Source organism: Tursiops truncatus, chromosome 13 (genome assembly GCF_011762595.2).
Source record: "Tursiops truncatus isolate mTurTru1 chromosome 13, mTurTru1.mat.Y, whole genome shotgun sequence".
NCBI lineage: Eukaryota > Metazoa > Chordata > Mammalia > Artiodactyla > Delphinidae > Tursiops > Tursiops truncatus.
Genome location: NC_047046.1, coordinates 9,435,056 through 9,448,398, shown reverse-complemented (window position 1 = coordinate 9,448,398; position 13,343 = coordinate 9,435,056). Strand labels below are relative to the sequence as shown.

General features: G+C 44.1%; 1 long non-coding RNA gene across 1 annotated transcript in view; it reads right to left on the bottom strand.

The window, feature by feature from the left end:
* Positions 1-13,343, bottom strand: part of LOC141276140 (uncharacterized) — a 30,306-nt gene that overhangs the window by 4,457 nt on the left and 12,506 nt on the right. Inside the window, exons 2-3 of the long non-coding RNA XR_012325145.1 lie at positions 2,529-2,665; positions 1,278-1,507 (exon numbers count right to left, since the gene is read on the bottom strand). This is a non-coding gene — a long non-coding RNA (uncharacterized lncRNA). The remainder of the gene's footprint in view (positions 1-1,277; positions 1,508-2,528; positions 2,666-13,343) is intronic.

Below are 13,343 nucleotides of genomic sequence, written 5' to 3'. Positions count from 1 at the left end.
CTGTCTGGGTTCAAGTCCTAGCTCAGCTACTGTCTAGCTGTGTGATCTAGGGGAAGTTACTTGACATCTCTGAACAGTGATTTCATCCCCTGCAAAATGGATAATAGTGTCTGCCCCTTACATGACTTTTGGGAGGATTAAAGGAAGTAGGTCTTAGCTCAGTGGGCACTTTTTTTTTCTTTTTTGGCTGCGTTGGGTCTTCGTTGCTGCGTGTGAGCTTTCTCTAGTTGCGGTGAGCGGGGGCTACTCTTCGTTTCAGTGCACGGGCTTCTCATTGCGGTGGCTTCTCTTGTTGCAGAGCATGGGCCCTAGAGCATGTGGGCTTCACTAGTTGCAGTGTGTGGGCTCAGTAGTTGTGGCTCATGGGCTGTAGAGTACAGGCTCAGTAGTTGTGGCGCACAGGCTTAGTTGCTCCTCAGCATGTGGGATCTTCCTGGACCAGGGATCGAACCCGTGTTCCCTGCATTGGCAGGCAGATTCTTAACCACTGCACCACCAGGGAAGTTCTCAGTGGGCACTTTCTGTGGTCTCTGTGTTAGAGCTTTCCCCACCCCTATTCTCCTGAAGGCTGTGTTAGGGGCCCCTATCCTGCTCCCTGGTGGCCGGGCTAGACAGCATGCATTTTGCAGGTGGGGACCATTTTCCTTCATCTGCACAAGGCCTGGCCCAGAGAAGCCCCTCAACACAGGACTGTTGGGAGCAATAAATGAAGGAGTGAATGACCAAAGGCCAGGCAGAGTAAACCCAAGCAGACTTCGCACAGCTGAAGGCAGGCACCGGGCATGTTCACCCATATGATGCTGGCACCTAGCTCCTCCCCAGGAAGGTACAGTGCTTTAAGAATCCGGGACGGGCAATGAGAAGAAGGCACAAAAATGCCGTGGGATTCAGAAGACGGCAGGATGACTGTGACTGGGCATGCCAGGAAAGTCTCTAGGGACAAGGCTGCAGTTGAGATGGACCTTGGAAGGACAGAACCGGCTGGCCCGCCATGTGCCCTCTGTCTTTGGAGCCCTAAGGCAAGTGTGCAAAGTATTGCCTCGAGCAAATTCTGCCTGAGTTAGAGGATAGTGAGGATGCCTCCAGCTGCAAGTAATAGAATCCCAACTCAAAATGACTCATACAATAAGGGGATTGATTATTTCACAAAACAAGAATGGAGTTAGGTCAGGTTCTGGACTGGTTAAATGAGCAGCTCAACAACCTCACCAAAGACCAGGTACAGAAGCCCTCCCAGAGACTTTCCCCCACATTCCATGAGGGTGATCATGACTCACCTCCCAAGACTGGGGATGGGACTCACCAGCCCAGAAACTCAGAGAGGGTGAATATCTGGACAGCTGTGCTGCTCTCTCAGCAAAGAGGTGAATCATGATTGGTCATAGTTGATCATGTCAATCCTATTCCCCTGTGCAAGAGATCGGTCAGAGATGGTCAGGTGACTTTATTTTGTCCAATGAGATGGAGAAGGAAGTCTGCTGGGGATTTCTGGAAAAGGTTTTACCCCCTGAAATGAAAAACACGAAAATGAGAAAGCTGTTTTTGCTCCTGGCCCCTTCCTTCCTTCTTTCCTTCCTTCCTTCTCAGAATGCCTCTAGGCATTGTGAGGATATGATGCTTGGTGTCACAGCAGCTACTTTGTGATCCAGAGGGACAATGCTGCTGACAATGCTAAGGATGGCAGAGAAGAAAGAGAAAAAGAACTTGGGCCCCTGGCATGCAGGGAGAGCCAAGCTTGGAATTACTTATCTCCAGACAACTAATATATGCAATAAATAAACCTTTATCATTTAAGTCCCATCAGTAGGGTGTTCTATTACTTACACCCTAAAGCATTTCTATGTTTTTTTTCTTTCTTTTTCTTTTTTTTTTTTTTGATGTGGACCATTTTTAAAGTCTTTATTGAATTTGTTATAATATTGCTTCTGTTTTATGTTTTGGTTTATTTGGCCACGAGACATGTGGGATCTTAGCTCTCTGACCAGGGATTGAACCCGCACCCCCTGCATTGGAAGGCAAAGTCCCAACCACTGGACCGCCAGGGAAGTCCTAAAGCATTTCTCATTGATAGGGTCTCCAACTCTCTATCTAACCTTACTGCTCTCTACATACCACACATTCCTTCTTTGCTGGTATTTGGGGCTGCTGGTGACCATCTTTTCTCCTATGTGGGAAGAGACCACCCGAGAATAAAATCAATGCAGAAAAATGCAGAGGAGAGAGATAGAAAGGGGCCAATCCCTCATGTCATTGTCTGAGCTTCTGGATCCAGCTATGCCTGAAGTCAGACCTACTCCTGGACTTTGCAGTTACATAAGCCAATACATTCCATTCCCTTATTTATTTATTCTCTTAATCCAGGTTCTCTTGATTTTCTGTTACTGAAAGAGTCTTGATTAATATACTGTGCCCCAAAGTGCCACTTCAGGGCCTTCCCTCACATCACAGATCATCATAAAGTATTTGTATAGGAGATGAACTCACTACTTTCCCTCCTCATTCCTGCTTCCCAGACTTTTGAATGCTACCTCTATCAGTGTCGTCAGTATCACTCCCTCAAGAGAAGGGCAGGAGAGGTGAAAGGAGGAGACGCCTGGCACTTCAGGGCAGTGGGAAGGCACCGTTGCTGGGTTTCCATAGCGTGCAGAGCGTTACACCATGAATCCTTACAAAGGTAAAAGCTGTATTAGTCAAGATTCATTCAGGTACAGGTATCAGAAATCCAACCCCAACCGATAGAAGCAGAAAAGAGAATTGCTTAGCTCTTACCAAGGCCAACTTCAGGGGTGGAGCTGGCCTTCAGGACTGTTGTCCCACATCTACCATCTCACTCACTGCCCAGAGCTCTCTGACTGCTGGAGAGCTTCCTCCAGGTGGAGGGGGAAGGGAGCCGCAGGGCCCTAGAGAGCCCCAGGCGCTGCTCACACGAGCTGGGGGGCTCCTTCTCTCTCCAGCATCTGTGGAATATCCCAGGACTTCATTCTCTTTAGCCCGGTCTGGGCTACACACCCCTATCTGGGATGATCACTCTGGCTCTGACTCACCAGGCCTATGCCATGTCCCAGAGCACTGTGGCCTATAGGGCCGCGTAGCCACCTTGTGTGGGGAAGGGGAGTCCCCAGAGGAAGGATGGACAGGAGCTGTTATGCAAACAAGGGGGTCAGGAATGTCCACCGGGCAAGGTGACACAGCTGACATCCACCGTAAAGCCATCCCTGTACAAACTGGAACTTAAGAAATCTTAATGCATTTCACTAACAGTTGTTGGATTCAGCAAATATTTTTTTGCACTCTATTAAATGCCACGAGCTATGTGTTGGGAGCCTGGGGCAATAAAGATGATCAAACAAAAAAGCCCCTACTCTAAAGACTTCAAGTGATCAGATCAAGTGATCAAACAAATGATCAGATAATGTAAACCAGCTACTGTGATTCAGTGTCATAAAATGCTAGGCTCTGGGAACAGGAGAAAGGGTGTGCTTCATTCTACCTGATTTGGGGGTTAAGGGAAGCTACAAAAGAGAAGTGCAATTTGAGCTAAGCCTTGAGGAAGTGCCTCGTGGATCCTGAGAGTGGCAGGGGATGCCCAGCTGCCTAGAGCAGCGGTGTCACCTGTTTGAGTGACATGTAGGGTGATGGGCCCTCAAAGATGTCCACGGCCTAACCCTCTGAACCTGTGTGAATTACCTTATTTGCTAGGTACTGTTATCAGCTCCATTTTATAGATGAGGAAACTGAGACAGAAAGAAAAGTGAGGACTTCCCTGGTGGTCCAGTGGTTAAGACTCCATGCTTCCAATGCAGGAGGCACGGGCTTGATCCCTGGTCAGGGAACTAAGATCCCACATGCTGCATGGTGTGACCAAAAAAAAAAAGAAAAGAAAAAGAAAAGTGAGATAACTTGCCCATGATCGCCCAGCTAGCAAAGAGTAGAACTGGCGTTCAACCCAGGCAACCTAGACTTGGGAGTGAAGTGATGCTGGCCAGCAGGAAGGGTAATGCCTGTGCTCTTGGACATGCAGGTCTGAAGGTTCTGCAGGACTTCTAGGTGGACATGAATAGCAGGCAACTGATGGGATGGGTCCAGAGCTCAGAGCAGGAAAGATTGGGGGATTCATCATTGTACATGTGTGGCCAAGGCTATAGGTGTAAGAAAGAATGCCTGGAAGAGAGTGTAGATGTAAGACGACAATGAAGGCTTAAGACAGAGCCTGGAGAACAATGGCAGTTGGGCAGGAGTGAAAGAAACAGAAAAAGAGCATCCTGAGAGGTCAGAGGAGGGCCAGTTGGGAAGATGTCCAGAAACCACTCTTATCAGGGGAACAGGAAATGGTGGTTAGTGGTTTAGCATGTAGACAAGAGGCCAAGCAGGATAGGGACAGAAGGAAGGCCACTGCACTGGGTGTTGGGTCACTGATGGCCACTGCTGGAGCACTTTGAGTGGACTGGTGGGGCTGGAAGCCTGGTTATCCAGGACTGAGGAGGGCACAAAAAGTTGGGAAATGGAGTAGCCTGTGTAGACTAGAAGTTTGGCAGCAAAAGGAAGGAGAGCGATCTGTAGAAGCTCAGGGGAGATGCTATTGTTCTGTTGTATTTGTAGGTTGGAGGAGACTTGGACATGTTTACAGGGAGCAGTAAACAATGTTGTTTTCACTTTCTCGTTCTTCTAAGCACAGTTTTCCTTTGGGAAACTGTCTTTCCCCCAGTCCTTGATCTATAGCCTGCCTCTGCTCTGGAAGTAGTCATGTGACTCAGGCCTGGCCAATTGGGACATTGACTCCCCAGCCACAGTGATAGGTTCACGAAACAACATGGGACAGTTCTGCCCAAAGAGCATTGGCCCCAGGACTTACTAAAAATTATTTATTGACTTATTTGGCTGCGCCGCGTCTCAGTTGCAGCACACAGGATCTTCGTTGCCTCGTGCAGGATCTTTTATTTGTGGCATGCGGGCTCTTAGTTGCAGCATGTGGGCTCTAGTTCCATGACCAGGGATCAAACCCGGGTCCCCTGCATTGGGAGCGCCCACTGGACCAACAGGGAAGTCCCGGCCCCAGGACTTTTTTTTTTTAATTTAATTTTATTTATTTTTTATACAGCAGGCTCTTATTAGTTATCTATTTTATACATATTCGTGTATATATGTCAATCCCAATCTCCTAATTCATCCCACCACCACCACCGCCACCCCCGCCGCTTTCCCCCATTGGTGTCCATACATTTGTTCTCTACATGTGTGTCTCTATTTCTGCCCTGCAAACGGGTTCATCTGTACCATTTTTCTAGGTTCCACATATATGCGTTAATATACGATATTTGTTTTTCTCTTTCTGACTTACTTCACTCTGTATGACAGTGTCTAGATCCATCCACGTCTCTACAAATGACCCAATTTCGTTCCTTTTTATGGCTGAGTAATATTCCATTGTATATATGTATCACATATTCTTTATCCATTCGTCTGTCAATGGGCATTTAGGTTGCTTCCATGACCTAGCTATTGTAAATAGTGCTGCAATGAACAATGGGGTGCATGTGTATTTTTGAATTGTGGTTTTCTCTGGGTATATGCCCAGTAGTGGGATTGCCGGGTCATATGGTAATTCTATTTTTAGTTTTTTAAGGACCCTCCATGCTGTTCTCCATAGTGGCTGTATAAATTTAAATTCCCTCCAACAGTGCAAGAGGGTTCCCTTTTCTCCACACCCTCTCCAGCATTTGTTGTTTGTAGATTTTCTGATGGTGCCCATGCTAACTGGTGTGAGGTGATACCTCACTGTAGTTTTGATTTGCATTTCTCTAATAATTAGTGATGTTGAGCAGCTTTTCATGTGCCTCTTGGCCATCTGTATGTCTTCTTTGGAGAAATGTCTATTTAGGTCTTCTGCCCATTTTTGGATTGGGTTGTTTGTTTTTTTAATATTGAGCTGCATGAGCTGTTTATATGTTTTCGAGATTTGTCTGAGGGTTGTCTTTTCGTCTAGTTTGTAGTTTCCTTTGCTTTGCAAAAGCTTTTAAGTTTCATTAGGCCCCATTTGTCTATTTTTGGTTTTATTTCCATTACTCTAGGAGGTGGATCAAAAAAGATCTTGCTGTGATTTATGTCAAAGGGTATTCTTCCTATGTTTTCCCCTAAGAGTTTTATAGTGTCTGGTCTTACATTTAAGGTCTCGAATCCATTTTGAGTTTATTTTTGTGTATGGTGTTAGGGAGTGTTCTAATTTCATTCTTTTACCTGTAGCTGTCCAGTTTTCCCAGCACCACTTATTGAAGAGGCTGTCTTTTCTCCATTGTATATTCTTGCCTCCTTTATCAAAGATAAGGTGACCATAGGTGTGTGGGTTTATCTCTGGGCTTTCTATCCTGTTCCATTGATCTATATTTCTGTTTTTGTGCCAGTACCATATTGTCTTGATTACTGTAGCTTTATAGTATAGTCTGAAATCAGGGAGTCTGATTCCACCAGCTCCGTTTTTTTCCCTCAAGACTGCTTTGGCTATTTGTGGTCTTTTGTGTCTCCATATAAATTTTAAGACTTTTTTGTTCTAGTTCTGTAAAAAATGCCACTGGTAATTTGATAGGGATTGCATTGAATCTGTAGATTGCTTTGGGTAGTATAGTCATTTTCATAATATTGATTCTTCCAATCCAAGAACATGGTATATCTCTCCATCTGTGTGTGTCATCTTTGATTTCTTTCATCAGTGTCTTATAGTTTTCTGAGTACAGGTCTTTTACCTCCTTAGGTAGGTTTATTCCTAGGTATTTTATTCTTTTTGTTGCAATGGTGCATGGGATTGTTTCCTTAATTTCTCTTTCTGATGTTTCATTGTTAGTATATAGGAATGCAAGAGATTTCTGTGCATTAATTTTGTATCCTGCAACTTTACCAAATTCATTGATCAGCTCTAGTAGTTTTCTGGTGGCATCTTTAGGATTCTCTATGTATAGTATCATGTCATCTGCAGACAATGACAGTTTTACTTCTTCTTTTCCAATCTGTATTCCTTTTATTTCTTTTTCTTCTCTGATTGCCATTGCTAGGACTTCCAAAACTATGTTGAATAATAGTGGCGAGAGTGGACATCCTTGTCTTGCTCCTGATCTTAGAGGAAATGCTTTCAGTTTTTCACCATTGAGAATGATGTTGGCTGTGGCTTTGTCGTATATGGTCTTTATTATGTTGAGGTAGGTTCCCTCTATGCCCACTTTCTGGAGAGTTTTTATCATAAATCGGTGTTGAATGTTGTCAAAAGATTTTTCTGCATCTATTGAGATGATCATATGGTTTTTATTCTTCTATTTGTTAATATGGTGTATGACATTGGTTGATTTGCACATATTGAAGAATCTTTGCATCCCTGGGATAAGTCCCACTTGATCGTGGTGTATGATCCTTTTAATGTGTTGTTGGATTGTTTGCTTAGTATTTTGTTGAGGATTTTTGCATCTATATTCGTCAGTGATATTGGTCTGTAATTTTCTTTTTTTGTAGTATCCTTGTCTGGTTTTGGTATCAGAGTGATGGTGCCGGCCCCAGGACTTTTGCTGGAATCTTGTCTTCTGGGATTGCCAAGCTGGTCAGAATGGAAGCCTGGATCTTTAAGGGGCCATCTTTGCTACCACGGAAGGAGGACCTACCTGGGAATGAAGTCAACAAAGACAATAACAGAGCTGAGAAATGGAGAGGAACTTAAGTCCCAATGACATCGTTTGAGTCCCCAAGTCTAAAACGTTCCTCAACCAGTTTGTGCTAGGTTTTTGTGCCACTTAAAACAGAGAGTCCTGGCTTAAATTCGGGAAGAGGGGTATGAGTTGTACTGGATAGGGGTGACACCTGTTCTCAAGCTCACATGTTTGTTGGTCTCATTTCCTCACTGGCTGTCGCAGGCGGCTTTGGCTCCTTGCCATGTGGGTATGTCCACAAGTTGTCTGAGTGCCCTCATGACACGGCAGCTGGCTTTCCCCTGAGTGAGTTTTCTGAGGAAGAGACAACCCAAGATGGAAGCCACAGTCTTTTTAATAACCTAATCTAGGAAGTAACATACCATCACTTCCATCATATCCAATTTGTTTGAAGCTAGTCACTAAGTCCAGCCCAGTCACAAGAGGAGTAGAATTAAGCTCCACTTCTTAAAGGGAGACATATCGGAGAATCTGTGGGCATATTTTTTAAACCACCATACCACTGGTCAAGCTTTCCCCTAACATATCATTCATGAGATTTGGGTCACATGGTTATACTTGAATCAGTCACTGGTAAGGAGAATAGAGTATTCTAAGATTAGTCACTTCTGGGGCTGGGGACAGCTTCCTGGAAGTGTAGAGCTGTGTGGGGGAAGGGAGATGCCTGAATGAAATCTGGGAGAAAGAAAAGAATAGATGCTGGTGAGGAACCAACAGTGAGTGTTGCAGGCAGTCTGCTGGGAGTGAGTAACTGTGATAGGGAAGATGTTTCAAAGAAAGAGGAGCTAAATTTAATACTTAATTAAGTCCCAGATTCTTTAGTAGTATATATTTACCAGAAGGAGAATAAGATGAATGGAGTTTCCTTTCTGACTTGGAACTCTGTTTTGTCCCCTCTGCCCTAGAAATTTTGTAATTTGTGTTCTCTACAGAGACACACAATCCTTTTTATCACTGGGTCGTTGCAAAAATGCTAACTATTTCATAATGGAAGTCAAGGTTATGCAAATTAAAGGATCTAACATGAAGCAAAGACAGGGTTTTTTTTCTTTTAATTGAAGTGAAATTCACATAACATAAAATTAACCATTTTAAAGTGAACAGTTCAGAGGCATTTAGTACATTTACAATGTTGTGCAACTACCACCTCTGTCTAGTTCCAAACCATTTTCATCACCTCAAAAGGAAACCCCTTACCCACTAGCTGTCACTCCCCAACCTCCCCTTCCCCCAGCCCCTGACAACCACCAATCTGCTTTCTGCCTCTATGGATCTGCCTATTCTGTATATTTCCTAGAAATGGAATCATATAATATGTGGCCTCTTTTTTTTTTTTTTTTTTGGCCGTGCTGAGTGGCCTGTGGGATCTTAGTTCCCCAAACAGGGATCAAACCCAGGCCCTCAGCAGTTAAAGCTAGGAGTCCTAACCACTGGACCGCAAGGGAATTCCCAATACGTGGCCTCTTGTGTCTCGATTCTTTCACATAGCATACTGTTTTTTTTTTTTAAAGGAAGGCATTTTATTTATCTATCTATCTATCTATTTATTTATTTATGGCTGTGTTGGGTCTTTGTTGCTGTGCCTGGGCTTTCTCTAATTGTGTTGAGCAGGGGCTACTCTTCGTTGCAGTGCACGGGCTTCTCATTGCGGTGGCTTCTCTTGAATTGTGGCTCAAGGGTTCTAGAGCACAGACTCAGCAGTTGTGGTGCACGGGCTTAGTTGCTCCACAGCATGTGGGATCTTCCTGGACCAGGGCTCGAACCTGTGTCCCCTGTGTTGGCAGGCGGATTCTTAACCACTGAGCCACCAAGGAAGCCCCGCATAATGTTTTTGAGGTTCATTCATGGTGGTATGTTTCAGAACTTCATTCTTTTTTATGATAGAATAATATTCCATGGTATGGAATATTACATTTTGTTTATCCATTAAGCCAGTTATGAACATTTGAGATGTTTCCACATTTTGGTTATTGTGAATAGTGCTGTTATGAACATGCGTGTACATATATTACTTTGAATACCTGCTTTCAATGTTGGGGGTTTATACCTAGGAATGAAATTGTTGGGTCATATGGTACTTCTATGTTTAACTTTTTGAGGAACTGCCTAACTGTCTTCTAAAACATCTCCACCATTTTACATTCCCACCAGCAATGTACAAGGGTCCCAATTTCTCTACATCCTTGCCAACACTTGTTATTTTCCATTGTTTTCAATGTGGCCACCCTAGTGAGTGCAAAGTGACAAGACAGATTTTAGAGGTGCCCATCAATTTCCTAAATATTTATTTCAACAGGGTCAAAATCTTGCATTTGATTTTTCTAAAAAGAAAAAAATATGCAAGGAAAAAAAACTAGGCTTCTACCTTTCATCCATTCCAATAAGGCTTGGATTTTGAACAATTTGAGGTTGGAAATACCCTCATAAATGCCCTTATGAGGTTAAATTCACTGAGATGTGCTTAAAAACAAAAACCAACAAAAGAAGAACAGTGGAAACCTATACTGACAACTTTGAACCCGGCTCCTAAATAACTATCAGAATAGTGGAAAGAATTGTGATATACTTGTTACAACTGAACAAAGCAGAAAAGAAAAGAAAAAATCCAGAAGCCAACCTGCTACATATATTTGTATTAATTTGACCACGATCAGAAGAATTTAATGGAAATGGACTCAAATATTTATCTAAAGCGTATATTTATCTGCCTATCTATATAAATATGGATACATACAAATATAGATGCAGATACAGATATAGCTATATCTGGGTCCATTTCCATTAATCCCTGTGTGTTGTCTGTATTTATACAGATAGATATAGATAAATGAATATATCTTTTTTACCTTGTCAATCATTTTCCTGGTTCTCTAGGAGTGCATTCAAAAAGCACAACCCACAAACACACACACAGAACTTCATTTAAAATCCATTAATTTAAGTATTCATTAACTCAGTAAAATATTTGTTGAGGGGACTTCCCTGGTGGCACAGTGGTTAAGAATCCGCCTGCCAATGCAGGGGACATGGGTTCAATCCCTGGTCCAGGTAGATCCCACATGCCGCAGACCAGGTAAGCCTGTGCGCCACAACTACTGAGCCTGCGTTCTAGAGCCTGCGACCCACAACTACTGAGTCCACGTGGCACAACTACTGAAGCCCGCGTGCCTAGAGCCTGTGCTCCGCAACAAGAGAAGCCACTGCAATGAGAAGCCCACACACCGCAATGAAGAGTGGCCACCACTCGCCGCAACTAGAAAAAAACCCGCATGCAGCCATGAAGACCCAACGCAGCCAAAAATAAAAAAACAAAATAAATTTATTTTTAAAAAATTTGTTGAGCATCTATTAAGTGTCAGGCAGTGTTCCAGGCACTACAAGCAGTAAAGTTCCTGCTTTCTAGTGGGAGGCAGCAAATGATAAAGAAAAGACCTAATATATATTTAGTAGTGATAAGTGGTATGAAGAAAAATGTAGCAGGTTAAGCGGGTACAGAGTGATGAGATGGGTGCAATTGTATATAATAGGGTGCTCAGGGAAGACTCTTCCAGTAAGAAGAACCCAAAATGAGGTCAAAGATCTGAATGAAGGGCATGGCCATATGTATACCCGAGGGAAGGACATTTCAGCCAGAGGGAGCGGCGCATGCACAGGCCCTGAGGCGGGGGTGGCCTTGGCAGGTTGGAAGACACTCAAGGAGGCCAGTGTGTCTGGGCTTGGGTGAGCAAGAGGAAGAGTGGAAGGAGTGGAAGATCGAGGAGGTAGTGAATGTTCAGATATTTAAGACCTTGGAAGTCAAGGTGAGGCATGCGGCATTTACTGTGACACGGGAGCCATCTGAAGATTTTTAGCAGGGGAGCCACGCGCCATGGCTTGTGCTTTTAAAGGATTGCTCTGGACATTATTTGGAAAAGAGACTTAATGAGGGTAGGAGTGGAAGCAAGGAAACACGTCAGGAGACCCCAGCAACCATAAGGTTGGGAGATAATGGTGGCTTGGACTAGGGTGTGAGTGATGGAGGTGGGAGAAATGGCAGATCCTGGGCATGTGTGAAGGTGGAGCCAGCAGGATCTGCTGAGGCACTGGGGCTGGGGAGTGAGCAAAAGAGGGGCCAAGGACAGTCCATTGGTGGTGGTGGTGGTGGTGCACCTGAGCGGCTGAAGAGTGGTGGTAGAGCTTCCTGAGGTGGGGGAACCGGGACGTGCAGAGTTGAGCTCTGGAGACATGCTGAGTATGAGAAGTCTGTGAGAAATCTCAGTGGGAGATGTCAAGGAAGCAGCCTGGAGTTCATGAGGGGTCGGGGCTGGAAGAAACAACGCGGGAATGTTCGGGGACTTTGTGGTACTTGAGGCCTTAAGTGTGATTGGATGAGAAACCATCTAGGGTGTGTGGAGGGGCTGACCCGAGGGTGTGTCCATGCTGAGAGGTCAGGGAGGTGAGGAGGGACTAGTGAAGGAGCCACCAGTGGGGGAATGGGGAGAACCATGGGAGAGTCAAGGCCAGGGAGCCAGGTGACCGAAGTGTCTCCAGAATGAGGAGTGATCCATAAACTAAAAAAAAAATTTCATCCATGTTGTGGCCTGTGTCAGAATAGCCTTCCTTTTTAAGGCTGAATGCTATTCCATTGCATGGGTAGACCATGTTGTGTCTATCCATTCATCCACTGATGGACATTTGGGTTGTTATTGCTACTTTTTTCACTTAAAAAAAAATCAATACTTGGGCTGTGGGATGGATTACAAAAGGGCACAAGGAAACTTTAGAGGGTGATGAATATGTTCATATCTGGATTGTGGCAATGTTTTATAGATGTATATATGTCAGAGGTCATCAAATGAAACACTTTAAATATATGCAGTCTGTTGTATGTCAGTTATACCTCAATAAAGCTGTAAGAAAAGGCAGTATTTAATTAATTCAAATGGTGCCAAAAGGTACCCAGTAAATGACAGGTCTCCTTTTTTCTAATCTCCAATCCTCCTTCCCAGGGAGCAACCAATGTTCGCAGTTTGTGGCCTTCCAAAGGTAGCCTAGGCACACGTGACCTTATGTTTATGTTATTTCCTGCCCTACCTTTTCGAAAACCTTAACGTTAGCAGCCCACACTCACTGTTTTGTACCTTGTGTTTTCCTCTTGATAACATCCTAGAGACCCTTCCTTATTTATCTAAATACAGCTGCTGCATTATTTGCCATATCCTATTCGGCTGTTTGGGTGTCTTACACTGTGTCTAACTGGTCCCCTGCTGATGGGCACTGAGGTAGTTCCTGGTTTTGGTTATTGCAGTGCTGCAGGGAATATCTTGGTGCAAATGTCTCTCTGTCCATGGGTACAGAGGAGTTCAGATCTGACACTCAGCATCCCATAACCTTTCTGCGACTGAGTTTTCTCCTCTGAAATACAGGGAAATAGTGGGTTGTGATATTATACACAATGGAATTTTATTCAGCCTTAAAAAGGAATGAAATTCTGACACATGCTACAACATGGAAGAACCTTGAAGACATCATGCTAAGTGAAAGAAGCATGAAGGTCACATACTGTATGATTCCACTTATATGAGGTCCCTAAAGTGGTCAAATTCATAGAGACAGAAAGTAGAATGATGGGTGTTAGGAGCTTGGGGGAGGGGGAAATGGGTACCAGGTGTCAGTTTG